This window comes from Taudactylus pleione, unplaced genomic scaffold, assembly GCF_031769625.1.
Source record: "Taudactylus pleione unplaced genomic scaffold, aTauple2 ptg001334l, whole genome shotgun sequence".
NCBI lineage: Eukaryota > Metazoa > Chordata > Amphibia > Anura > Myobatrachidae > Taudactylus > Taudactylus pleione.
This window is the reverse complement of record NW_028285734.1, coordinates 3,298,539-3,324,976: the sequence shown is the minus strand read 5'-3', so window position 1 is coordinate 3,324,976 and position 26,438 is coordinate 3,298,539. Positions and strand designations below refer to the sequence as shown.

Here is a 26,438-nt window from a genome sequence, read left to right as displayed (position 1 = left end):
ACCACCACCACACTTGGACTCTCCTTGGGGATTTGTGATATCTTCTTAGAAAGCACAGTTCTTCGCTGTGCTTTTGCCAGCTTAACTCTTTTGATTTTTTTAGTGGGAGGAGGGCTTCCATCGTCATGTGAAGCTGAACCACTAGTCATGAACATACTAGGGATCGACCTTAGCCGTTCCTTGCCACTCCGTGTCGTAAATGGCATATTGGCAAGTTTACGTTTCTCTTCAGCTGATTTAAATGTTTTTTTCAAGGTCATTTTCCTGAACTTTGTCATTTGGGATTGTATGTGCCCTCTACTATGACATTGGGCATCGGCCTTGGCAGACGACGTTGATGGCATGTTATCGTCTATGTCATGACTAGTGGCAGCAGCTTCAGCACTAGGAGGAAGTGGTTCTTGATCTTTCTCTATTTTATTTTTATCGGAGAAAGTTTGGTCCTCCATATATGTTATATCGATTTGATATATACGTGCGGCTAAACACAGAAAATATTTTTTTATTTTTGCTGGAGAGTAGTGCACTTTGTGGGTTACACCACCCTTTAAGAAATGAGCCAGCCGGCTCTTTACTTATGGGACACAGGCGCACGCTTGGCGCTGCTCCTTTGTTGATGCACGTGCGGCTACTGCGCACACAATTCACAAACACAGAAAATATATTTTTTTTGGTTTGGACTGGAGTGTACTTTGGGGGTTACAGCACCCTTTAACGGTCAAGCCAGCCGGCCCTTTACTTATGACACAGGCGCACGCTTGGCACTAATTTGTTGATGCACGTGCGGCTACTGCGCACACAATTCACAAACACAGAAAATAATTTTTTTTTTGGTTTGGACTGGAGTGTACTTTCGGGGGTTACAGCACCCTTAACGGTCAAGCCAGCCGGCCCTTTACTTATGACACAGGCGCACGCTTGGCACTACTTTGTTGATGCACGTGCGGCTACTGCGCACACAATTCAAAAACACAGAAAATAATTTTTTTTTTGGTTTGGACTGGAGTGTACTTTCGGGGGTTACAGCACCCTTAACGGTCAAGCCAGCCGGCCCTTTACTTATGACACAGGCGCACGCTTGGCACTACTTTGTTGATGCACGTGCGGCTACTGCGCACACAATTCACAAACACAGAAAATAATTTTTTTTTTGGTTTGGACTGGAGTGTACTTTGGGGGTTACAGCACCCTTTAATGGTCAAGCCAGCTGGCCCTTTACTTATGACACAGGCGCACGCTTGGCACTACTTTGTTGATGCACGTGCGGCTACTGCGCACACAATTCAAAAACACAGAAAATAATTTTTTTTTTGGTTTGGACTGGAGTGTACTTTCGGGGGTTACAGCACCCTTAACTGTCAAGCCAGCCGGCCCTTTACTTATGACACAGGCGCACGCTTGGCACTACTTTGTTGATGCACGTGCGGCTACTGCGCACACAATTCACAAACACAGAAAATAATTTTTTTTTTGGTTTGGACTGGAGTGTACTTTAGGGGTTACAGCACCCTTTAACGGTCAAGCCAGCCGGCCCTTTACTTATGACACAGGCGCACGCTTGGCACTACTTTGTTGATGCACGTGCGGCTACTGCGCACACAATTCAAAAACACAGAAAATAATTTTTTTTTTGGTTTGGACTGGAGTGTACTTTCGGGGGTTACAGCACCCTTAACGGTCAAGCCAGCCGGCCCTTTACTTATGACACAGGCGCACGCTTGGCACTACTTTGTTGATGCACGTGCGGCTACTGCGCACACAATTCACAAACACAGAAAATAATTTTTTTTTTGGTTTGGACTGAAGTGTACTTTGGGGGTTACAGCACCCTTTAACGGTCAAGCCAGCCGGCCCTTTACTTATGACACAGGCGCACGCTTGGCACTACTTTGTTGATGCACGTGCGGCTACTGCGCACACAATTCAAAAACACAGAAAATAATTTTTTTTTTGGTTTGGACTGGAGTGTACTTTCGGGGGTTACAGCACCCTTAACGGTCAAACCAGCCGGCCCTTTACTTATGACACAGGCGCACGCTTGGCACTACTTTGTTGATGCACGTGCGGCTACTGCGCACACAATTCACAAACACAGAAAATAATTTTTTTTTGGTTTGGACTGGAGTGTACTTTGGGGGTTACAGCACCCTTTAACGGTCAAGCCAGCCGGCCCTTTACTTATGACACAGGCGCACGCTTGGCACTACTTTGTTGATGCACGTGCGGCTACTGCGCACACAATTCACAAACACAGAAAATAATTTTTTTTTTGGTTTGGACTGGAGTGTACTTTGGGGGTTACAGCACCCTTTAACGGTCAAGCCAGCCGGCCCTTTACTTATGACACAGGCGCACGCTTGGCACTACTTTGTTGATGCACGTGCGGCTACTGCGCACACAATTCAAACACAGAAAATAATTTTTTTTTTGGTTTGGACTGGAGTGTACTTTCGGGGGTTACAGCACCCTTAACGGTCAAGCCAGCCGGCCCTTTACTTATGACACAGGCGCACGCTTGGCACTACTTTGTTGAAGCACGTGCGGCTACTGCGCACACAATTCACAAACACAGAAAATAATTTTTTTTTTGGTTTGGACTGGAGTGTACTTTGGGGGTTACAGCACCCTTTAACGGTCAAGCCAGCCGGCCCTTTACTTATGACACAGGCGCACGCTTGGCACTACTTTGTTGATGCACGTGCGGCTACTGCGCACACAATTCAAAAACACAGAAAATAATTTTTTTTTTGGTTTGGACTGGAGTGTACTTTGGGGGTTACAGCACCCTTTAACGGTCAAGCCAGCCAGCCCTTTACTTATGACACAGGCGCACGCTTGGCACTACTTTGTTGATGCACGTGCGGCTACTGCGCACACAATTCACAAACACAGAAAATAATTTTTTTTTTGGTTTGGACTGGAGTGTACTTTCGGGGGTTACAGCACCCTTAACGGTCAAGCCAGCCGGCCCTTTACTTATGACACAGGCGCACGCTTGGCACTACTTTGTTGATGCACGTGCGGCTACTGCGCACACAATTCAAAAACACAGAAAATAATTTTTTTTTGGGTTTGGACTGGAGTGTACTTTGGGGGTTACAGCACCCTTTAACGGTCAAGCCAGCCGGCCCTTTACTTATGACACAGGCGCACGCTTGGCACTACTTTGTTGATGCACGTGCGGCTACTGCGCACACAATTCAAAAACACAGAAAATAATTTTTTTTTTGGTTTGGACTGGAGTGTACTTTAGGGGTTACAGCACCCTTTAACAGTCAAGCCAGCCGGCCCTTTACTTATGACACAGGCGCACGCTTGGCACTACTTTGTTGATGCACGTGCGGCTACTGCGCACACAATTCACAAACAGAGAAAATAATTTTTTGGGGGGTTTGGACTGGAGTGTACTTTCGGGGGTTACAGCACCCTTAACGGTCAAGCCAGCCGGCCCTTTATTTATGACACAGGCGCACGCTTGGCACTACTTTGTTGATGCACGTGCGGCTACTGCGCACACAATTCACAAACACAGAAAATAATTTTTTTTTTGGTTTGGACTGGAGTGTACTTTGGGGGTTACAGCACCCTTTAACGGTCAAGCCAGCCGGCCCTTTACTTATGACACAGGCGCACGCTTGGCACTACTTTGTTGATGCACGTGCGGCTGCTGCGCACACAATTCACAAACACAGAAAATAATTTTTTTTTTGGTTTGGACTGGAGTGTACTTTGGGGGTTACAGCACCCTTTAACGGTCAAGCCAGCCGGCCCTTTACTTATGACACAGGCGCACGCTTGGAACTACTTTGTTGATGCACGTGCGGCTACTGCGCACACAATTCGCAAACACAGAAAATAATTTTTTTTTTGGTTTGAACTGGAGTGTACTTTCGGGGGTTACAGCACCCTTAACGGTCAAGCTAGCCGGCCCTTTACTTATGACACAGGCGCACGCTTGGCACTACTTTGTTGATGCACGTGCGGCTACTGCGCACACAATTCACAAACACAGAAAATTATTTTTTTTTGGTTTGAACTGGAGTGTACTTTCGGGGGTTACAGCACCCTTTAACGGTCAAGCCAGCCGGCCCTTTACTTATGACACAGGCGCACGCTTGGCACTACTTTGTTGATGCACGTGCGGCTACTGCGCACACAATTCACAAACACAGAAAATATATTATTTTTTTAGCACTTGGGGGGAGCACCCCTGATGGACAGAGCACCCCCTGGACAACACTACAGCACCCCTTTAGGACTGGGACACTGCACAGGACTTTGGAGTGGACACAGCCCCTATGGAGAACTGACTGCACAACACAGTCCAGCCAGCCCCTATGGACTTTGAAGTAGTGGACAACAGCAGCACTACACTACACTACACTACACAGCCCTAACTCCCACCCTCCCTCTTCACTGTCCACAGCCGAGTGAGAAAATGGCGCCGACGCGGGTACCTTATATAGGATCCAAAACCCGCGAGACTCGGAAGGCGGGATGATGACGTTTTGCCTCGATTTCAGATCCGAGTCAGGCAGGAAAAGTCGAGCCTGACTCGGATCGGACTCGGATCGGGGGGGCTCGGGGGGGTTCGGATTTCAGAAATCCGAACCCGCTCACCCCTAGTATATATATATAGTAATGTGCAAAAGTTTTAGGCAGGTGTGGAAAAAATGCTGGAAAGTAAGAATGCTTTCAAAAATAGAAGTGTTAATAGTTTTGTTTTATCAATTAAAATGCAAAGTGAATGAACAGGAGCGAAATCTAAATCATATAAATATCTGGTGTGACCACCCTTTGCCTTCACAGCAGCATTAATTCCTTTTGGTACACTTGCACACAGTCTTTGAAGGGACTCGGCAGGGAGGTTGTTCCAAACATCTTGGAGAACTAACCACAGATCTTCTGTGGATGTAGGCTTGCTCATATCCTTCTGTCTCTTCATGTAATCCCAGACAGACTCAATGATGATGAGATCAGGGCTCTGTGGGGGCCATATCATCACTTCCAAGACCCCTTGTTCTTCTTCACGCTGATGATTGGCTGTATGTTTGGGGTCATTGTCCTGCTGCAGAATAAATTTGGAGCCAATCAGACGCCTCCCTGATGGTATTACATGATGGATAAGTACCTGCCAGTATTTCTCAGCATTGAGGACACCATTAATCCTGACCCCAACTCCATTTGCTGAAATGCAGCCCCAAGCTTGCAAGGAACCTCCACCATGTGTCACTGCCTGCAGACACTCATTATTGTACCGCTGTCCAGCCCCTCCCTGCAATGTGCCGGGAGTACTGCCGGGGCTACTGAGCATGCACATACGTGGCCGCCATTCAGATGGCGGTAGCTGTGGGGACCAGTCTCTGGAACGCTTTGCATTGCAGAAGTTGGTGAGTTTGTCAGCATCGCATCCCCTATAGAAACCTATGGGAGATGCGGCTGTCAGCGGGAATGGAGAGATCCCAGGTGTCGGAGATATCTGCTGCGGGTTCTCTGTGATAATTCTGGGGGAAACTTAGTATTTGCGGTTAATCCCCGAAAACGGGTGTTTTCGGGGAATAGGCTACAAATATACAATGATAAATGGGCCCATAGGGAGGACCTCCGCCTCCCTTATAAACTGTTTGCAATCAACTCACAAATGTTAGCGCTGGTATTGGTCACAGACGCTGGTCTTGGACCAAATCATAAACCGCATGATTAATAAATGTAGTTAAAAAAAAAGTCGAACGCTAAATGTAAACAAATATATATAATTATATATATAGCAATATACTCCCTGTGATGACAGTACTTGCCCGGGTGCCCGAGTATACAGTTCATGTAGTCTTCCAAAATCAAACGGCGTATGTAGTCAACGTTGCAAAGCCTTTATTATGGCTTTTTCATCAGGTCTAATGTTACAATCATGTTTAATTTTGGAAGACTAATTATATATATATATATTAGGGTATGATGAAACACAGACGTCTACAGTGACCCTGATCTGTCTGCGTCACTCAGCGCACCCGTCACTGTCTGCGTCACTCAGCACACCCGTCACTGTCTGCGTCACTCAGCGCACCCGTCACTGTCTGCGTCACTCAGCGCACCCGTCACTGTCTGCGTCACTCAGCGCACCCGTCACTGTCTGCGTCACTCAGCGCACCCGTCACTGTCTGCGTCACTCAACGCACCCGTCACTGTCTGCGTCACTCAGCGCACCCGTCACTGTCTGCGTCACTCAGCGCACCCGTCACTGTCTGCGTCACTCAGCGCACCCGTCACTGTCTGCATCACTCAGCGCACCCGTCACTGTCTGTGTCACTCAGCGCACCCGTCACTGTCTGCGTCACTCAGCGCACCCGTCACTGTCTGCGTCACTCAGCGCACCCGTCACTGTCTGCGTTACTCAGCGCACCCGTCACTGTCTGCGTAACTCAGCGCACCCGTCACTGTCTGCGTAACTCAGCGCACCCGTCACTGTCTGTTTAACTCAGGGCACCCTTCACTGTCTGTATAACTCAGGGCACCTTTCACTGTCTGAATAACTCAGGGCACCCGTCACTGTCTGCGTAACTCAATGCACCCGTCACTGTCTGCGTAACTCAGTGCACCCGTCACTGTCTGCGTAACTCAGTGCACCCGTCACTGTCTGTGTAACTCATTGCACCCATCACTGTCTGCGTAACTCAGTGCACCCATCACTGTCTATAACGGCACTGCCTGGCCACACACTGCAAACATGGACGTGGCTGGCAGCTAGGAGGAAGGCAGAGAATGCTACCAGGCTGAGCGATGTAATAATCAAAACAACACATGTAATACAGACAGTCCAGGTGTCCTCTAACTCTCAGGACACATGTAATACAGACAGTCCCGGTGTTCCCTCACTCTCAGGATACATGTAATACAGACAGTCCAGGTGTCCTCTCACTCTCAGGACACATGTAATACAGACAGTCCAGGTGTCCTCTCACTCTCAGGACACATGTAATACAGACAGTCCAGGTGTCCTCTCACTCTCAGGACACATGTAATACAGACATTCCCGGTGTTCCCTCACTCTCAGGACACATGTAATACAGACAGTCCAGGTGTCCTCTCACTCTCAGGACACGTGTAATACAGACAGTCCAGGTGTCCTCTCACTCTCAGGACACATGTAATACACACAGTCCCGGTGTTCCCTCACTCTCAGGACATGTAATACAGACAGTACCGGTGTCCTCTCACTCTCAGGACACGTACTACAAACAGTTCCTGTGTCCACTCACTCTCAGGACACATGTAATACAGACAGTCCCGGTGTAACCTCACTCTCAGGACACATGTAATACAGACAGTCCCGGTGTTCCCTCACTCTCAGGACACATGTAATACAGACAATCCGGTGTTCTCTCACTCTCAGGACACATGTAATACAGACAGTCCCGGTGTAACCTCACTCTCAGGACACATGTAATACAGACAGTCCCGGTGTTCCCTCACTCTCAGGACACATGTAATACAGACATTCCCGGTGTCCTCTCACTCTCATTACACATATAATACAGACAGTCCTGGTGTTCCCTCACTCTCAGGACACATGTAATACAGACAGTCGATGTGTCCCCTCACTCTCAGGATACATACTACAGACAGTTCCTGTGTCCTCTAACTCTCAGGACATGTAATACAGACAGTTCCTGTGTCCCCTCACTCTCAGGACACATGTAATACAGACAGTCCCTGTATCCACTCACTCTCAGGACACATGTAATACAGACAGTTCCTGTGTCCCCTCACTCTCAGGACACATGTAATACAGACAGTCCCTGTATCCACTCACTCTCAGGACACATGTAATACAGACAGTCCCTGTGTCCCCTCACTTTCATAATTAATTTAAGGAAACCCTGAGCATTATTTTATGTAAAATAAGACAGGTTTCTTTAATAACTTCGGTTGTACTGGACTGGTCGGAGGTGGGACTGTTACAGAGATCGGTGATTTCCTTCGTTTCTAGTGTTAAGAATAAATAAATAAAACTTTATAACCAGGTGGATGCAGGACGCAGGATGAATGTGTTAAATTAGTTCCTTCAGTTTAGTAATTTTAACCCCAATTCTGCCTCCTGTTTAACCCTTTCCTATTACTACACCGCAGTAATCACACCCATCATGAGGCAATGAATGTAGATTGGTGGGTGTAACGCCAGAAATTCTCTCCTGTTGTACAATCACTTTTATTAAATGTTGTCACAACAGTGAGGCGTATTGTCACAACACCTGGAGGAGGCTCAGCAATCACTGAGCACGGTGTGACTGTCTTTATATAGAGTATATAATATGTGAGCTACCGCCAGTGACATGGTCACGTTGTATATACTGAGACGCATGTTTATAGTAGATCATACCATTTATAGAACATTAGACCAAGCTGGAACAACAAGTCTCTGCATGCCCTGTCACCGAAACTATAACCATTTGTAGTTTGTAGTTACAAATAGCCATGGTTTGTTCTGTTGATAGAGAAAACTAATGAGGGGGTCACTGCATGCAGGGACAGAGTTTGCGATAAAGCTCTGTCCCTGTGAATCCACTTCACATAGTTTTCACAATATTTTCCGCAAAACATACAGTATGTGTCCGCGCATACGTGGCCGGCTGCCGCTACCCCCGCAACCGCAACCCCCATGATCGCCCCCCCCCGTGACCACCCCCCTTAGCATACACTTACCTGCCTGGTGATCGACGCTTGGGTGAGGTCCTCTCTCCGGGGCTCCAGTCAGCTGGTCTATGCAGCAGATGACCGGGGTCACACTGCAACTCGGAGACCGGCTTACCGGAGCCCCAGAGGACATCACCGAAACACTGATCACCAGCCCCTGGAATCAGATGTTTTTTTTAAACAATTTTTTTTTTTTTTGCAGTGATCAGCATGTGATCTATTTAGACCACACAGCTGATCACAGGGGCTGGCTCCCGGATCTGCTCTGCCCATCAGAGCAGAGCAGGAGTCGGGAGACCGGGGGCAAAGCCATGGTAACGATGGCGTTATTATCAACGATGGCTTTCCCACTTATTTTTTTACAATTTATTATTTTTAGTAAATCTCAGGCAGATCACATTTCCCATTACAAGTATGGGAAATGCGATCTGCATACTAAAATATATGCAAATTAAAGGGCATAGAGTAGTTTTTAATGAAAACTACTCTAATTGCCCTTACTTAAATTTATGTGATACTAAAATAATGTGAAATGCGTGTGAAAACACACTTCTTCACATTTTGTTAGTATATTGATAAATAGATAGACCCCATAGAGAGAGAAAGTGGATGTTGATAAAGTACCAACCAATCAGCTCCTAACTGTCACTTTACAGGCTGTGGGGTTTATGTACTAAGCCTTGGAGAGAGATAGTGGATGTAGATAAAGTACCAACCAATCACCTCCTTCTAAGGGCTCATATACACTAGACAATGTGTGTATGAGCCATTATCGGCAGCGGCGGGCACGCCGATGCCGGCAACGACGAATGGCAGCGGGGGAGCCATGCTGCATTCGGGAGCATGGCATTGTTGATGATATCCCCAGAAGATTTGGCTGCATGTACAGTCGACTGGGGATATCGTGAACGAGCCTCCGGAAAGATCATCGTTCGTCGGTGAAGCCATATACACTGGACGATATGAGCGATATATCGTTGAACGATATCGTTAACGTTCATGTCGTTCATAAATATCGTCCAGTGTGTACGCACCTTAACTGTCAGTTTACAGATTAGTTTGAAAAATGACAGTTAGGAGCTGATTGGATGGTACTTATAATAACTAGGCTTACCATAATATCCCTTTAAACTGATGAGTTACACATGTTCTCTCCTAATGTATTCATCACCATCCTGGGTAATGAATAAACACAGGAGAAAAGTTACCTACCAGCGTCTCGCCCATCTGTACCTCACTGGGAGAGCTTTGGCACAGGATCCACATTTAGCTGTCAGAGATCTGCAGATAGCACAATGATGGGAGTACAGAGGAGGATTGTGCTGCCATGAAGGTGACTGGCCTGGAATTCACCATCACCTGCTGTTCATTTTTATTCTAAACACAGGAAGCCCGAGGGCCGGTTCTGCCTGACTTCTCAAGGACATTTTCATAGCACCTATAAAACTGTGTATGTGTGTTTGTGTGTGTGGGAGAATGTTTGGGGAAGAGGGAGGACATTGGGGGAGGAGGAGATATTTGGAGGTATTGCCACTCATAGAAGGAGGAGAAAGATTGTGGATCAGGTGCGATAGTCTGCCAGGGATAACACCTGAGGGGGCAGCAACTTTCATCCAAGAGTGCGGAGTCTTCACCTGCGCACCAGGTACGTCCCAAACTTTCATCACCAACTGGAACCTGTGTAATCTGGAGCTCGGAGGTGATTGGGGCGGACACAGAGTGCTGACATTAGGAGATAATTAGATGTAGGGACATCAGGAAGCCAACGGTCGAAATGCCGACCACCGGCTTCCCGACTGTCAAATCCCGGCAAGGTACTAATGACAGGCGTCGAAATCCCGACGCCTGTCATTAGACCTAGGCCGGGAGCCCGACGCCCGCCATACCGGACGAAGGTAAGCCAGGCACCGGGCGTGGACAGCCGAAGGAGGCACATGAAGAATAGACAGAGGTGTGCAGAACACCTGATCATACCCCAGGAGCAGGCAGAGGTTCCCTCTCTCACAGGCTAATGCAGGCGATGCACAGTCTTGCAGAGCGTATAATACATGTTTTGCTCTGGAACTAAGCATACGCAACCACAGAGATGGACATTTGCAACTCATCCAAATTTTCTCTTACCGGGTGGTAAGGAGGCGTTCACACATAGGCAAAGTTTAGCGAGGGCGCGTCGACGGTATTGCGGGCTCTGTGGGATGTATGTACGCGGAGATATGCATGTTTTCAGGCTGACGTCTTGCAGCGAGTAATGCGGAGAACTCTGCATATATCCTCTATATGCGCAATCCGGGTGTAATTACGGGAAACTTGTGTTCAACTCTGCATTGGCCCCAATGAGGGCGAGATCTGTGGTGGGATATTCCAGGAATACTATCTGGTATATAAGTTGTTATATGATGCAACAGATTGTCACTGGCTAATAACCTGTGTACATGAGTGTGCCTGTAACTGGCTCATAATGACATAGACTAACAACCTGTGTGTGTCACTGGCTAATGATGACATAGACTAATAACCTGTGTACATGAGTGTGCCTGTAACTGGCTCATAATGACATAGACTAATAACCTGTGTGTGTCACTGGCTAATGATGACAGACTAATAACCTGTGTACATGAGTGTGAAGGTTACTGGCTCATAATGACATAGACTAATAACGTATGTGTGTCACTGGCTAATGATGACATAGACTAATAACCTGTGTACATGAGTGTGAAGGTTACTGGCTCATAATGACAGACTAATAACGTGTGAGTGTCACTGGCTAATGATGACATAGACTAATAACCTGTGTGTGTCACTGGCTAATGATGACATAGAATAACCTGTGAATATGAGTGTGCCTGTAACTGGCTCATAATGACATAGACTAATAACGTGTGAGTGTCACTGGCTATTGATGACATAGAATAACCTGTGAATATGAGTGTGTGTGTCATTGGCTAATGATGACATAACCTATTAGTATGAGTGTGCCTGTAACTGGCTCATAATGACATAGATTAATAATGCGTGTGTGTCACTGACTATTGATGACATAGAGTAATAGCCTGAATGTTACTGGCTAATGATGACATAGACAAATAACATATGTGTGAGTGTCACTGGCTAATGATGACATAGACTAATACCATGTGTGTGAGTGACACTAGCTAATGATGACATAGACTAATAACCTGTGTATATGAGTGTGTTACTGGCTAATAATGACAGACTAATAACCTATGTATATGTGTGTCACTGGATAATGAAGACATAGACTAATAATCTGTGTACATGAGTGTGTCACTGGCTAATGATGACATAGACTAATAACATGTGTGAGTGTCACTGGCTAATTATGACATAGACTAATAACGTGTGTGAGTGTCACTGGCTAATGATGACAGACTAATAACCTGTGTATAGGAGTATGTCACTGAGTAATGATGACATAGACTAATACCCTATGTACATGAGCATTACTGTCACTGGCTAATGATGACATAGACTAATAATGTGTATATGAGTGTGCTACTGGCTAATGATGAAATAGACTAATAACGTGTGTGAATGTCACTGGCTAATGATAACATAGACTAATACCCTGTGTACATGAGCATTACTGTCACTGGCTAATGAGAGGAGCCTGTACATATGATGAGTAGGAGTAAAGTAATCACTAATACGATCACTGTACTTGCTGGTTCGGGGGCGGGATGCTCGTCTCTATTGCGCTTGCATCGTCATCATCAGACCGCGCATGTACCGGCAGCCATTGCTGGGAAGGGATCTTACGGATTCCTCTCCCAGTAAATGTTGCGGTGTGTAGCCTATAGGTTACCTGAGGCGAGCTCCAGACTGCCTAAATCTCATAATGTGGTCACACTCTAGCAGCCCCTCTGAGGGGCCGTACCTCCCTAACAAAATAACAATAAAAGGTACCTCCTACATACATTCTGGGGATGCTTAAATTTCCCCCGAATATACACACACACCATAATGCTGACATATTTTGTAGACAACCACAATATTAAATTGCAGAATTGCGCATGCGCACTGGAGCAACATCGACCCGGTTGTGAGCTCTTAGAGCTAACAACTGGGTCTGAATAAGCTCCTCTGTCTTTTGCTGGAAGGATGTTGTTTGGTCCAGAATTGCATAACATAGTGGCTATCTTGGCAGCAGCAAAATCTGCCGGATTGCCATCTGCGACTACCTCTAAATATAGGCAGTCTTCGTTTCGGACCTTTTGCCCGCAAGGAAGAGCAAAGGGACAGGTTTTATTTCTAGACAAGATAATTCCCGCAGGATGGCCAGACTGCAGACCAAGAAATCATGGTTGGCCAGACGTCCAGTTTTCCTATGCCTGGCATCAGACAACAGATGCTTGGGTTCGAGAAGTGGTCTCTCAAGGATATGCCTTCACGTTTCAGAGGCCTGCTGGTTTCAGGGGTAATAGTCCCCGTTCCTCTGGCCCAACAGGGAAGGAGTTATTATTCACATGTATTTTTGATTCAGGAGAAAAATGGGTCTCATCGCCCTATTCTGAATCTGAAATCTCTCAACAGGTTTATCCATGTGCCCAAGTTCTGTATGGAAACCCTACGGTCAATTATGCTGGCAATGGAGCCTGGGGATTTCATGGTTTCCCTGGGCATACACGATGCATATCTGCATCTCACCAAAGGTTTCTGAGGTTTGCTCTTCATCAGCAACATTACCAGTTTCAGGCTCTGCCTTTTGGTCTGTCCACAGCCCCTTGGGTGTTTACCAAGATAATGGCAGTCATGATGACTCATCTCAGACGACAAGGAGTCAGGATACTGCCATAATTGGATGACCTCTTGATATTGGCGCAGTCTCCGGAGATGTTACAAAGTCATCTCCAGCTGACCATTGCCTGCCTACAGGACCATGGCTGAATAGTCAATTGGAAAAAGTCTTCTCTTTCTCCAACTCAACAGATGGTACATCTAGGGGCGCTACTGGATTCTCTGGCACAAAGGGTCTTTCTACCAGGAGCATATGGGAAAGATTTCTGGGCTGCACAACCTGACTCTATATATTAAGGGAGGTGCTACCTGATGAGACTAATTGCAGACACAGAAACAGACAAATCTCAGGTGCACAACTCCAGATTATTAATGATATATATATATATAAATGCAATAAAATTTTACAATCAATAGAGGTTTTTAGCATATTCATGGCCAAGCTTATGGGCCTACCCACCAATATCCAGGTAACCTCTTTCGGGTAGGTCCCTAACATACCAAGGTTCAAATCCAGAGCGCAGGACCCCCCAAAAAATGCCCCAGCCAAGCTGCCCCAGGGCACCAGCATAGTAAGAAAAGTGCTCTTAACTATCTCTTTACACTGCACTTTTCTTACTATGCTGGTGCCCTGGGGCAGCTTGGCTGGGGCATTTTTTGGGGGGTCCTGCGCTCTGGATTTGAACACTGTGACAGCACATTCGACTCGGTCTGTGGGACCATCGTGGGCGTTTAGACATGGCGCCTCTGTGGAACAGTTGTGCAAGGCGGCCACGTGGTCTTCTGTCCACACTTTCATCAAATTTATGCATTTGATACTTTTGCCTCCCAGGTTGCTTCCTTTGGGCAGTGGATTCTCCTGTCTGCTCAGGAGTGTCCCCACCCTTAAGGGAACTGCTTTAGAACACCCCCAAGAAAGCTCCTTTGGACTTTATGGAATCTGAAGAAGAAAATAAGAGTTATGGTAGACTTACCTTTTGTTAACTCTTTTACTTCGAGGTCCATAGGGTCCACAGGGCGCCCGCCCTGATGCACTTGGCCTCAGTTGGGATCTGTTCCTTCTGGTCACTGATTCCCTCCTCTTTGTGAGAGTGTTTCTAGTGTAATTTGTACTTCCTTCTCCACTTTCCTCCTCCCCTCATTTAGGCTTGTTTACAAACTGAATGCCTGTGGCTGGGGGCGGAGTATATATGGAGGAGGACCAGTGCATTCTGGGAGCTAAAGCTTTGACTGTTTGGTGCCTGGACCTCTCCAACCACATACCCCGAGGTAGTTCCTGTGGACCCTATGGACCTCGAAGAAAAAGAGTTAACAAAGCTAAGTCTACCATAACTCTTATTTTCAAAGGTAGGCAAGTATGCCCCAGCTTCCCCCGGACAGTGGGAGACGCACACACATCATCCAATAACACTGCAGCCCTGAGCCCTGATGTGGGCACCATTCCTGAGCATTGGAGCAAGTCCGGGAGTCTGAGGGAGAAGCAGAAGAACTTAGTACTGGCCTGGACATATATGTACATATCGGTCTCCTTATGTACTGAATAGTGTATTATTATACAGTATTAATTATTAACCCTATTGATGGTCTATAGCAGTGCACCCCTAACAGTGCATGGTTTCCACATGTCCTAGTTGGTGCACAGGTGTATAATCCACAGTTAGTACTAATCATTTCATTTGTGATACTGAGAAGAACGTGCAGCGCTAGTAACATTCTATCATATTACTAATTCTATTGAGGTCATGGTGTGTGCTGGGTAGGGGGGTTTCCAGGCAGACGGAAACCCCCCTGCGTTTGCCTATGCTGGCAGTACAGTATGCAGTTATTACTCCCTGGCAGTACAGAATACAGATATTACCCCCTGGCAGAGCCGTAGCAAGACTTTTTGGTGCCCTGTGCCAGAAAGAGTATTGGCGCCCCCCTCATTTTTCAAAGGGACATAATGCACCCAAACAAGGGGAATGGTTTCATGGGGAAGGGCCAGGGACGAGATAGGGGAGGCCAGGAGATGCTGGGGATGAAATAAGAGGAAGTTATAAGTGAGAATGATAATAAACAGGAATTTGACAGGCCCAAACAGCACCCCCTGCTCTGTGGTGCCCTAATCGATGGCACCGGCCGCACTACCCTAGCTACGACCCTGCCCCCTGGCAGTACAGTATACAGGTATTACTCCCTGGCAGTACAGTATACAGATATTACCCCCTGGCAGTACAGTATACAGATATTACCCCCTGGCAGTACAGTATAGAGGGCTGGCACCTTCTGTCAGTTAGTGGGCAGAGCCAATTGTTTGAGTGTATATAGACCAATAAAATGGGCTCAGTGGGAATTTGAAAATGCTGCATTTGGCATAGTGGTAATATCACTAGCAGTGAAGTTTCCCCATAGACCTGCGCTGTGCGTCATCCCAGCTAATGCACCTTCAGTAATGTAATATTCTATAACATGGCTCCTGAATCCGCACTAGGCCTGTTGTGGCTGATGGCATTATAGATACAAGGATGTATGGATTTACCAGGAATAAATCTGACTTATAATAACCATGAGAAATCCCAACACTTTCTGGAAAAACTCCCCATTGTACTGGAGTAAATGCAGGTTTTCCATGGCAGTGTTCCATGCCCTGAGCTATCAGTGAGTATTAATAGCGCAGTGCTGTAGCCGGGCGTGTGGAATGTGTTTGTGAGATTAATTGTAGAGCTGTGATAAAACTGGACGCAGATTCTAGATAGACAGTGACACAGAGTCTGATGCAAGGACCGGACTGTTCCTCTGACCTTGGTGAAGGTCACTGTACCCTCCAGTGCCCCCTCATCCTACCGCACCTCAACAACGCCCCCACATATCACCACTTATGTACAATCACTGCTATAGGAGCCAACTTCATAAAATTACTGGGGGGGCTCATGTTACCCCTCCCCCCTGCTGAATAATGAGACATGGGTAGTGGCTGCAGCAGCACAAATATTCTGTTTAACAGCAATTATATTCATTATTACACATGTTCATTATTGCCCACTCACAGGAGTATGGCATAGCACCCAGCAGCTGGGACTAAAGTCCTGTATTAGGGTGGCAGGACAGTCCCATAATAGCTGCATTTTTAGCGGGATGTATTTAGATGCTACAATGCAAATGAAAGTGCTACAACTTTATCCTGTACATCTCTCATGTACATAACACATCAACATAATCTATTTTCTGTCATAGAGATAGATGAATGAAGGACTTAACTTTGACATTACACCAGGTCATCTTATAACACACACATTCCGCTGCTTGTATCCTAACCCCCTGCTCCATGCTCCTTCCTCACTATCTACCCCATCTGTGTCGCCCCTGTCTGTCTGCCCCTCCCCTTTAGAATGTAACTCTCACGAGCAGGGCCCTCATCCCTCACGTGCTTCTCCTCCCCCTACTTATAGTATAATTTACTCCTAACTCCCCAATGGGCACCTAACACTTGGTTGCTGAGGCCCTGCTGCTTGTGTTATGCAGCTCTGTGTATAAACCATGTCCTTGTCCTGCATGGTTTTGTATTACTATTAACTGTTTCTCTTGTGTGCTCATTTATGTACTGTGTAAGGCGCTGCGGAACCTTTGTGGCACCATATAAATAAAGGATAATAATAATAATAATAATGTATTGTTTTTATATACAGTATATAGTGGCGTATAAACATATTACAGTATCTAACAGCAATTATATTCATTACACATGTATTTATAATTATACAGTATATAGCGGCGTATAAACATTCTACAGTATCTAACAGCAATTACATTCATTATTACACATGTATTGTATTTATATACAGTATATAGCAGCGCATAAACATTCTACAGTATCTAACAGCAATTACATTCATTATTACACATGTATTGTATTTATATATACAGTATATAGCGGCGTATAAACTTTCTACAGAATCTAACAGCAATTACATTCATTATTAGACATGTATTGTATTTATATACAGTATATAGCAGCGCATAAACATTCTACAGAATCTAACAGCAATTATATTCATTATGTGATAGGATCACTGGTAAAGTGGTCTGTGGCAGGTACATTTGTCCCAGATTCCTGTCTTATGTGTTTTAAACCCCCAGGAGAAAGTCTGCAGTGTAGCAGGCTTGAGTCTCGGCTTTTTGAAAAGCCGGTTTGGGACCTGGGGGTTGTGGGTGAGAGGAGAGGGAGGGCTCCACCCGCGGCCACTCCAGGTTTTGGGCCTTGCAGCCTGGTAACAATATAAGCCTAGTTTGTTTAGGGCTGAGTGTCTCACCTGGGAGAGCAGGCAGGGAGTTTGCTCAGAGACACTTGAAATACCTATCTGTGAGTATTGTGCTGTGCCTTTGTTGCTGGTGAGGGCATTAGGCCCTGCCAGGTTCTGGTAGTGAGGGAACCACCTGTAAAGTTAGAGCCCAGCCAGGGCTAGGATTTATGTTTATGGTTTCTTTTTGTTGTTTCTGTTTTGCACAATAAAGACTGTCGCCGACCAGCTTGTACTCGAATCCAGACTGGCGTACTGTTTCCCAGCTGCTGTGTGTGTAAGGGAGGAGACCTCTACCCAGGAGAGGGACCCCTAATCTGACTGTGTCACAATAATTACACATGTATTGTATTTATATACAGTATATAGAGGCGCATAAACTTTCTACAGAATCTAACAGCAATTATATTCATTATTACACATGTATTGTATTTATATACAGTATATAGTGGCATATAAACATTCTACAGTATCTAACAGTAATTATATTCATTATTACACATGTATTGCTTCTGGGATGCTGGCACTCAGAATCTCGGTGCCAGAATGCCAACGCCAGTCAGATTCCCGGCGCCAACATCTCGACCGCTGGGATCCCAACGGTAAGTATTGGGTTAAGGGGGAGGATTAGGCTTTGGGGTTAGACACTGGAAGGGAGGGTTAGGTTCAGGCTGCGGGGAGGGAGTTAAGTTTAGGCTGCGGGGAGGGAGGGTTAGGTTTGGGCTGGGGGGGAGTGTTTGGTTTAGGCTGCGGGGAGGGAGGGTTAGGTTTGGGCTGGGGAGGGTTAGGTTTGGGTTGGGGGGGAGTGTTAGGTTTGGGCTGGGGAGGGAGTGTTAGGTTTAGGCTGCGGGGAGGGAGGGTTAGGTTTGGGCTGGGGAGGGAGTGTTAGGTTTGGGCTGGGGAGGGAGTGTTAGGTTTGGGCTGGGGGGGAGTGTTAGGTTTGGGCTGGGGGAGGGAGGGTTAGGTTTGGGCTGGGGGGGGAGTGTTAGGTTTAGGCTGCGGGGAGGGAGTTAGGTTTAGGCTGTGGGGAGGGAGGGTTAGGTTTGGGCTGGGGAGGGAGTGTCAGGTTTGGGCTGGGGAGGGAGTGTTAGGTTTAGGCTGCGGGGAGGGAGTGTTAGGTTTAGGCTGCGGGGAGGGAGTGTTAGGTTTAGGCTGCAGGGAGGGAGTTAGGTTTAGGCTGCGGGGAGGGAGTGTTAGGTTTGGGCTGGGGAGGGAGTTAGGTTTAGGCTGCGGGGAGGGAGTGTTAGGTTTGGGCTGGGGAGGGAGTTAGGTTTAGGCTGCGGGGAGGGAGTGTTAGGTTTGGGCTGCGGGGAGGGAGTTAGGTTTAGGCTGCGGGGATGGAGTGTTAGGTTTAGGCTGCGGGGAGGGAGGGTTAGGTTTGGGCTGGGGAGGGAGTGTTAGGTTTAGGCTGCGGGGAGGGAGTGTTAGGTTTAGGCTGTGGGGAGGGAGGGTTAGGTTTGGGCTGGGGGGGGTTAGGTTTGGGCTGGGGAGGGAGTGCTAGGTTTAGGCTGCAGGGAGGGAGTTAGGTTTAGGCTGCGGGGAGGGAGTGTTAGGTTTGGGCTGGGGAGGGAGTTAGGTTTAGGCTGCGGGGAGGGAGTGTTAGGTTTAGGCTGCGGGGAGGGAGGGTTAGGTTTGGGCTGGGGAGGGAGTGTTAGGTTTAGGCTGCGGGGAGGGAGTGTTAGGTTTAGGCTGTGGGGAGGGAGGGTTAGGTTTGGGCTGGGGGGGTTTAGGTTTGGGCTGGGGGGGAGTGTTAGGTTTAGGCTGCGGGGAGGGAGGGTTAGGATACTTACCGACAAGTGTCTGTATCCCAATCCTTTTGGGTATATATATAATATACCATAGTGACCCGCAGGGCACATGTGTCACTTAAGGCTCATGTGCAGTGACAGTTCCAGGAGAGAACCTGGCACCACATTGGCAGCTTTATGGTAAAGGGAACAACATATTTTGATCACCACTTTGGATGGAGCAACAATTAGGGGCCCATTTATAAAAGTGTATTTGAGGTAAAATCCCCCAAAACGGTTTACCTCAAATACTAAGTATCCCCCGGATGTATGAAGGAGGGATCACAGCTGGTATCTCCTATACCTGCTGCGATTCCTCCATTACTGCTGGCAGTCGCCTCCCCCATAGGTTTCCATGAGGGATGCGATGCTGCTAAATTTACCAATATCCGGAATATGAAGCTTTCCCAATATTGCCCCCTGCAGCTAATGCCATCTGAAGTTTGTTAGCCACTGTAGCCTATGGGCTACACCGGGCACTATAAGCCAGTGGACGGATCTGCCGGAACCCTCCCCGGCTATGGTGGATGTGCAGTCCGCGGGAATGCGCATGGGCAGCACCCCCTTCACTGGCCGGCAGCTCTCTGGAGACATCGCAGGGATGGGTTCCTTTCGGAGCTTGTGTCCCTGCATGTCCTGGATGATACATCCGGCCGATAGGACAGGCTTGCCTACCCTCCTGATTTGGCCGGGAGCCTCCCGATTTTCGGGTGCCGCTCCTGGTCCCCAGGAAAGGCAGGCAAGCCTCCCAGAAGCTTGCATCTCTCCCAACTTCCCCCAAGAAAAAACGAAAAAAAACCACAGCGGGGGGGGGGCGATGACGCGATTTGCGCTGAATCGCGTCATCGTGGCCTAGCCCCCTGCTTCACAATGCTGAAAATAACGGCATTGTGAAGAGGGGGCGAAGCCACGATGACGCGATCGCGCAGCTCCGCCCACAATGTGCAGTCAATGGCCGGCTCCGCCCCCAATGTGTCATCAATGGCCGACCCTGCCCCCCGCTGTTAGCCGACATTCAGCTCCCTCCCGGAAGGCTGGCGCATTGACGGCAAGTATGCGATAGGATCGCATTTTGCAATGTGATCGTAGGCGTTACTGGCATGCCCTGATCGCATTGCAATAGCGATCATTGATAAATAGGCGCCTAGATCTATATCCCCATTTGGCTATAATCTTCCTGCCCCACAGATTGAAGCCGGGACATTACAGACAATTGACAACAGCAGCACTTGTGCTAGTCAGAGACCACGGCGAGATCAGGAGGAACATTCCACGCTGAGCAACCGGAAACCCTGCACATGAATCAAAGCCAGGACCACTGAATAGCCAGACGGAGGTGCACAGAGCTAGGGACCGGACGCCTTACTTATTGGGGAGTCACGTACTTTGAATTTTTTTTGAGTACTGGCCCCCGGTGGGACTGTGGGGAGGCAATCGGCTTGGCGGTGAACCTGCTGCGAATTTCGGCAAGTTGCTGGTCACCTGCACATTTGGGCATTGAGATTTGATAACTATCAGCTGGACGCGGCTTCCAGGCACTATCTAAACAGATATCATTATAATAGAAATAAGAAATTGATTGAGAACTTTCTCTCTTTTTCCTGCCTACCTGTGGATTTTTTATCTGTGGAACGGACTCTGGGCTCGATTCAGACCCGGACGCTAAGCTGCGATCTCTCGCAGCCAAAAGGGGCCGGGTATGCAAATGCTGTCTGGTGTAAGGACGCCCTCTATGTCTTAGAGAGCGATGGCAGAGTGAGCGCACGCCAGTATAAATACGCCCACTTTTCTTTCTTAACACACGTCATCTCCAGGAAGTTTATGATTAATCAGAACCATCGAGAGCCATCGGAGCTGCAGGCAGCGCTTGAGGTAGACCCTACCCCACCGCAAGCACTGCGATCACTACAGGCTGAAATACAACCAAGTGACGTGTATGACGCTGCCATGCAAATTATGCACACCCGTAAAACGCAGGTTTGACGCCCAGACACGCCTGCGTTCACGGCATCACTCCCCCGTTCACAAGCACCTTCCTTTGTTTGGAAGCTATTCTGAAACAGTATCATTGTGCTACAGGCTAGCTTAATCCATATAATTGTGGTGATTCAAGACTACACAGAAAGTGTTTCAACATGATTTATTGCAACAATTGAAAACACAGAGTTGCCATCTGCTATAATGTCTGATAATACAGTATGCTGAGATACACAAATCAGATACCAGACAGACACCTGTCCATTCATTGTTTATATTATTATTTATTTTTTAATGCTTATATTTCTTTTGTATTTACACACGTGATATTTTAACTACTGATGTCCTATATATTTATGGGCTCTGATTGTTTTATTATTTAAATAAATGTAAACATTTTTTATTTGAATTTTCATCTTTCCGTATACATTTTTATTGGAAATTAGGTTATTGTGCACTGTGTGTCGCAGCGCTGTTACATTTTCTTTTTATGCTAATGATACCTTATATCAGGGATGGTCAGACTTTCGACTTGGTGATCTACTCTAAATGACAAAAAATATTTTGTGATCTACCATAGTACAGAATCATCATAATACAATACTTTTTAGGAGGCATTGATGCGTTTTGTAGATAGCACGACAACAACCTCAAGGCAAATAATTAAGTGCTGCTTTATAAAATATGACACTGGCGTTTGATAAAATATGACACACTCGTGTTTAATAAAATGATACACTATTGTTTGATAAATATGACACTGGCGTTTGATAAATATGACACACTGGTGTTTGATAAAATATGACACACTAGTGTTTGATAAAATATGACACACTGGAGTTTGATAAAATATGTAACTGGCATTTGATAAAATATGACACACTGGTGTTTAATCAAATATTACACTGGTGTTTGTTAAAATATGTAACTGGAGTTTGATAAAATATGACTCTGGTGTTTGATAAAATATGACACTGGTGTTTGATAAAATATGACACACTGGCATTTGATAAATATCACACATTGGTGTTTGATAAAGTATGACACTGGTGTTTGATAAAATATGACACTGGCATTTGATAAAATATGACACACTGGCATTTGATAAAATATGAAACACTGGCATTTGATAAAATATGTAACTGGAGTTTGATAAAATATGACACACTGGAGTTTGATAAAATATGACACACTGGCGTTTGATAAAATATGAAATACTGGCATTTGATAAAATATGACACACTGGTGTTTGATAAAATATGAAACACTGGCATTTGATAAAATATGTAACTGGAGTTTGATAAAATATGACACACTGGAGTTTGATAAAATATGACACACTGGCGTTTGATAAAATATGAAACACTGGCATTTGATAAAATATGACACACTGGTGTTTGATAAAATATGACACACTGGTGTTTGATCAAATATGACACTGGCATTTGATCAAATATGACACTGGCGTTTGATAAAATATGTAACTGGAGTTTGATAAAATATGACACTGGTGTTTGATAAAATATGACACACTGGCGTTTGATAAATATCACACATTGGTGTTTGATAAAGTATGACACTGGTGTTTGATAAAATATGACACTGGCATTTGATAAAATATGACACACTGGCATTTGATAAAATATGAAACACTGGCATTTGATAAAATATGTAACTGGAGTTTGATAAAATAGGACACACTGGTGTTTGATAAAATATGACACACTGGCGTTTGATAAAATATGAAACACTGGCATTTGATAAAATATGTAACTGGAGTTTGATAAAATATGGCACACTGGCATTTGACAAATATCACACATTGGTGTTTGATAAAGTATGACACTGGTGTTTGATAAAATATGACACTGGCATTTGATAAAATATGAAACACTGGCATTTGATAAAATATGACACACTGGCATTTGATAAAATATGACACACTGGTGTTTGATAAAATATGACACTGGCATTTGATCAAATATGACACTGGCGTTTGATGAAATATGTAACTGGAGTTTGATAAAATATGACACTGGTGTTTGATAAAATATGACACACTGGCGTTTGATAAATATCACACATTGGCATTTGATAAAGTATGACACTGGTGTTTGATAAAATATGACACTGGCGTTTGATAAAATATGACACACTGGCATTTGATAAATATCACACATTGGCGTTTGATAAAGTATGACACTGGTGTTTGATAAAATATGACACTGGCGTTTGATAAAATATGACACACTGGCGTTTGATAAATATCACACATTGGCATTTGATAAAGTATGACACTGGTGTTTGATAAAATATGACACTGGCGTTTGATAAAATATGACACACTGGCATTTGATAAAATATGAAACACTGGTGTTTGATAAAATATGACACTGGTGTTTGATATAATATGACACACTGGCATTTGATAAATATCATACATTGGCATTTGATAAAGTATGACACTGGTGTTTGATAAAATATGACACACTGGCATTTGATAAAATATGACACACTGGTGTTTGATAAAATATGTAAGTGGCATTTGATAAAATATGACACACTGGCATTTGATCAAATATGACACCGGTGTTTGATAAAATATGTAACTGGAGTTTGATAAAATATGACACTGATGTTTGATAAAATATGACACTGGTGTTTGATAAAATATGACACTGGTGTTTGATATAATATGACACACTGGCATTTGATAAATATCATACATTGGCATTTGATAAAGTATGACACTGGTGTTTGATAAAATATGACACACTGGCATTTGATAAAATATGACACACTGGTGTTTGATAAAATATGTAAGTGGCATTTGATAAAATATGACACACTGGCATTTGATCAAATATGACACTGGTGTTTCATAAAATATGTAACTGGAGTTTGATAAAACATGACACTGGTGTTTGATAAAATATGACACTGGTGTTTGATAAAATATGACACACTGGCATTTGATAAATATCACACATTGGCATTTGATAAAGTATGACACTGGTGTTTGATAAAATATGACACTGGCATTTGATAAAATATGACACACTGGCATTTGATAAAATATGACACTGGCATTTGATAAAATATGACACACTGGCATTTGATAAAATATTACACACTGGTGTTTGATAAAATATGTAACTGGCATTTGATAAAATATGACACACTGGCGTTTGATCAAATATGACACTGGCATTTGATAAAATATGTAACTGGAGTTTGATAAAAGATGACACTGGTGTTTCATAAAATATTACACTGGTGTTTGGTAAAATATGACACACTGGCATTTGATAAATATCACACATTGGCATTTGATAAAGTATGACTCTGGTGTTTGATAAAATATGACACACTGGCGTTTGATAAAATATGACACTGGCATTTGATAAAATATGAAACACTGGCATTTGATAAAATATGTAACTGGTATTTGATAAAATATGACACACTGGTGTTTGATCAAATATGACACACTGGCATTTGATAAAATATGACACACTGGCATTTGATAAAATGACACACTGGAGTTTGATAAAATGACACACTGGTGTTTGATCAAATATGACACACTGGTGTTTGATCAAATATGACACACTGGTGTTTGATCAAATATGACACACTGGTGTTTGATCAAATATGACACACTGGTGTTTGATCAAATATGACACACTGGTGTTTGATCAAATATGACACACTGGTGTTTGATCAAATATGACACACTGGTGTTTGATAAAATGACACACTGGTGTTTGATAACATATGACTCACTGGTGTTTGATAAAATATGACACACTGGTGTTTGATAAAATATGACACACTGGTGTTTGATCAAATATGACACACTGGCATTTGATAAAATATTACACACTGGTGTTTGATAAAATATGTAACTGGCATTTGATAAAATATGACACACTGGCATTTGATAAATATCACACATTGGTGTTTGATAAAGTATGACACTGGTGTTTGATAAAATATGACACACTGGCATTTGATAAAATATGAAACACTGGCATTTGATAAAATATGTAACTGGAGTTTGATAAAATATGACACACTGGAGTTTGATAAAATATGACACACTGGCGTTTGATAAAATATGAAACACTGGCATTTGATAAAATATGACACACTGGTGTTTGATAAAATATGACACACTGGTGTTTGATCAAATATGACACTGGCATTTGATCAAATATAACACTGGCATTTGATAAAATATGTAACTGGAGTTTGATAAAATATGACACTGGTGTTTGATAAAATATGACACACTGGCGTTTGATAAATATCACACATTGGTGTTTGATAAAGTATGACACTGGTGTTTGATAAAATATGACACTGGCATTTGATAAAATATGACACACTGGCATTTGATAAAATATGAAACACTGGCATTTGATAAAATATGTAACTGGAGTTTGATAAAATAGGACACACTGGTGTTTGATAAAATATGACACACTGGCGTTTGATAAAATATGAAACACTGGCATTTGATAAAATATGTAACTGGAGTTTGATAAAATATGGCACACTGGCATTTGACAAATATCACACATTGGTGTTTGATAAAGTATGACACTGGTGTTTGATAAAATATGACACTGGCATTTGATAAAATATGAAACACTGGCATTTGATAAAATATGACACACTGGCATTTGATAAAATATGACACACTGGTGTTTGATAAAATATGACACTGGCATTTGATCAAATATGACACTGGCGTTTGATGAAATATGTAACTGGAGTTTGATAAAATATGACACTGGTGTTTGATAAAATATGACACACTGGCGTTTGATAAATATCACACATTGGCATTTGATAAAGTATGACACTGGTGTTTGATAAAATATGACACTGGCGTTTGATAAAATATGACACACTGGCGTTTGATAAATATCACACATTGGCGTTT

At 44.5% G+C, this 26,438-nt stretch overlaps 1 protein-coding gene and 1 long non-coding RNA gene across 2 annotated transcripts in view; one reads left to right on the top strand and one right to left on the bottom strand.

Moving 5' to 3' along the window:
* The window catches only part of LOC148443106 (uncharacterized), a 29,245-nt gene extending 14,724 nt beyond the window's left edge, over positions 1-14,521 (bottom strand). Inside the window, exon 1 of the long non-coding RNA XR_015875749.1 lies at positions 14,421-14,521. This is a non-coding gene — a long non-coding RNA (uncharacterized LOC148443106). The remainder of the gene's footprint in view (positions 1-14,420) is intronic.
* LOC148443105 (chloride channel protein ClC-Kb-like) overlaps positions 10,246-26,438 on the top strand; it is a 53,753-nt gene continuing 37,560 nt past the window's right edge. Inside the window, exon 1 of the mRNA XM_088463258.1 lies at positions 10,246-10,336. The gene's annotated coding sequence lies outside the window, so the exon portion shown is untranslated. The remainder of the gene's footprint in view (positions 10,337-26,438) is intronic.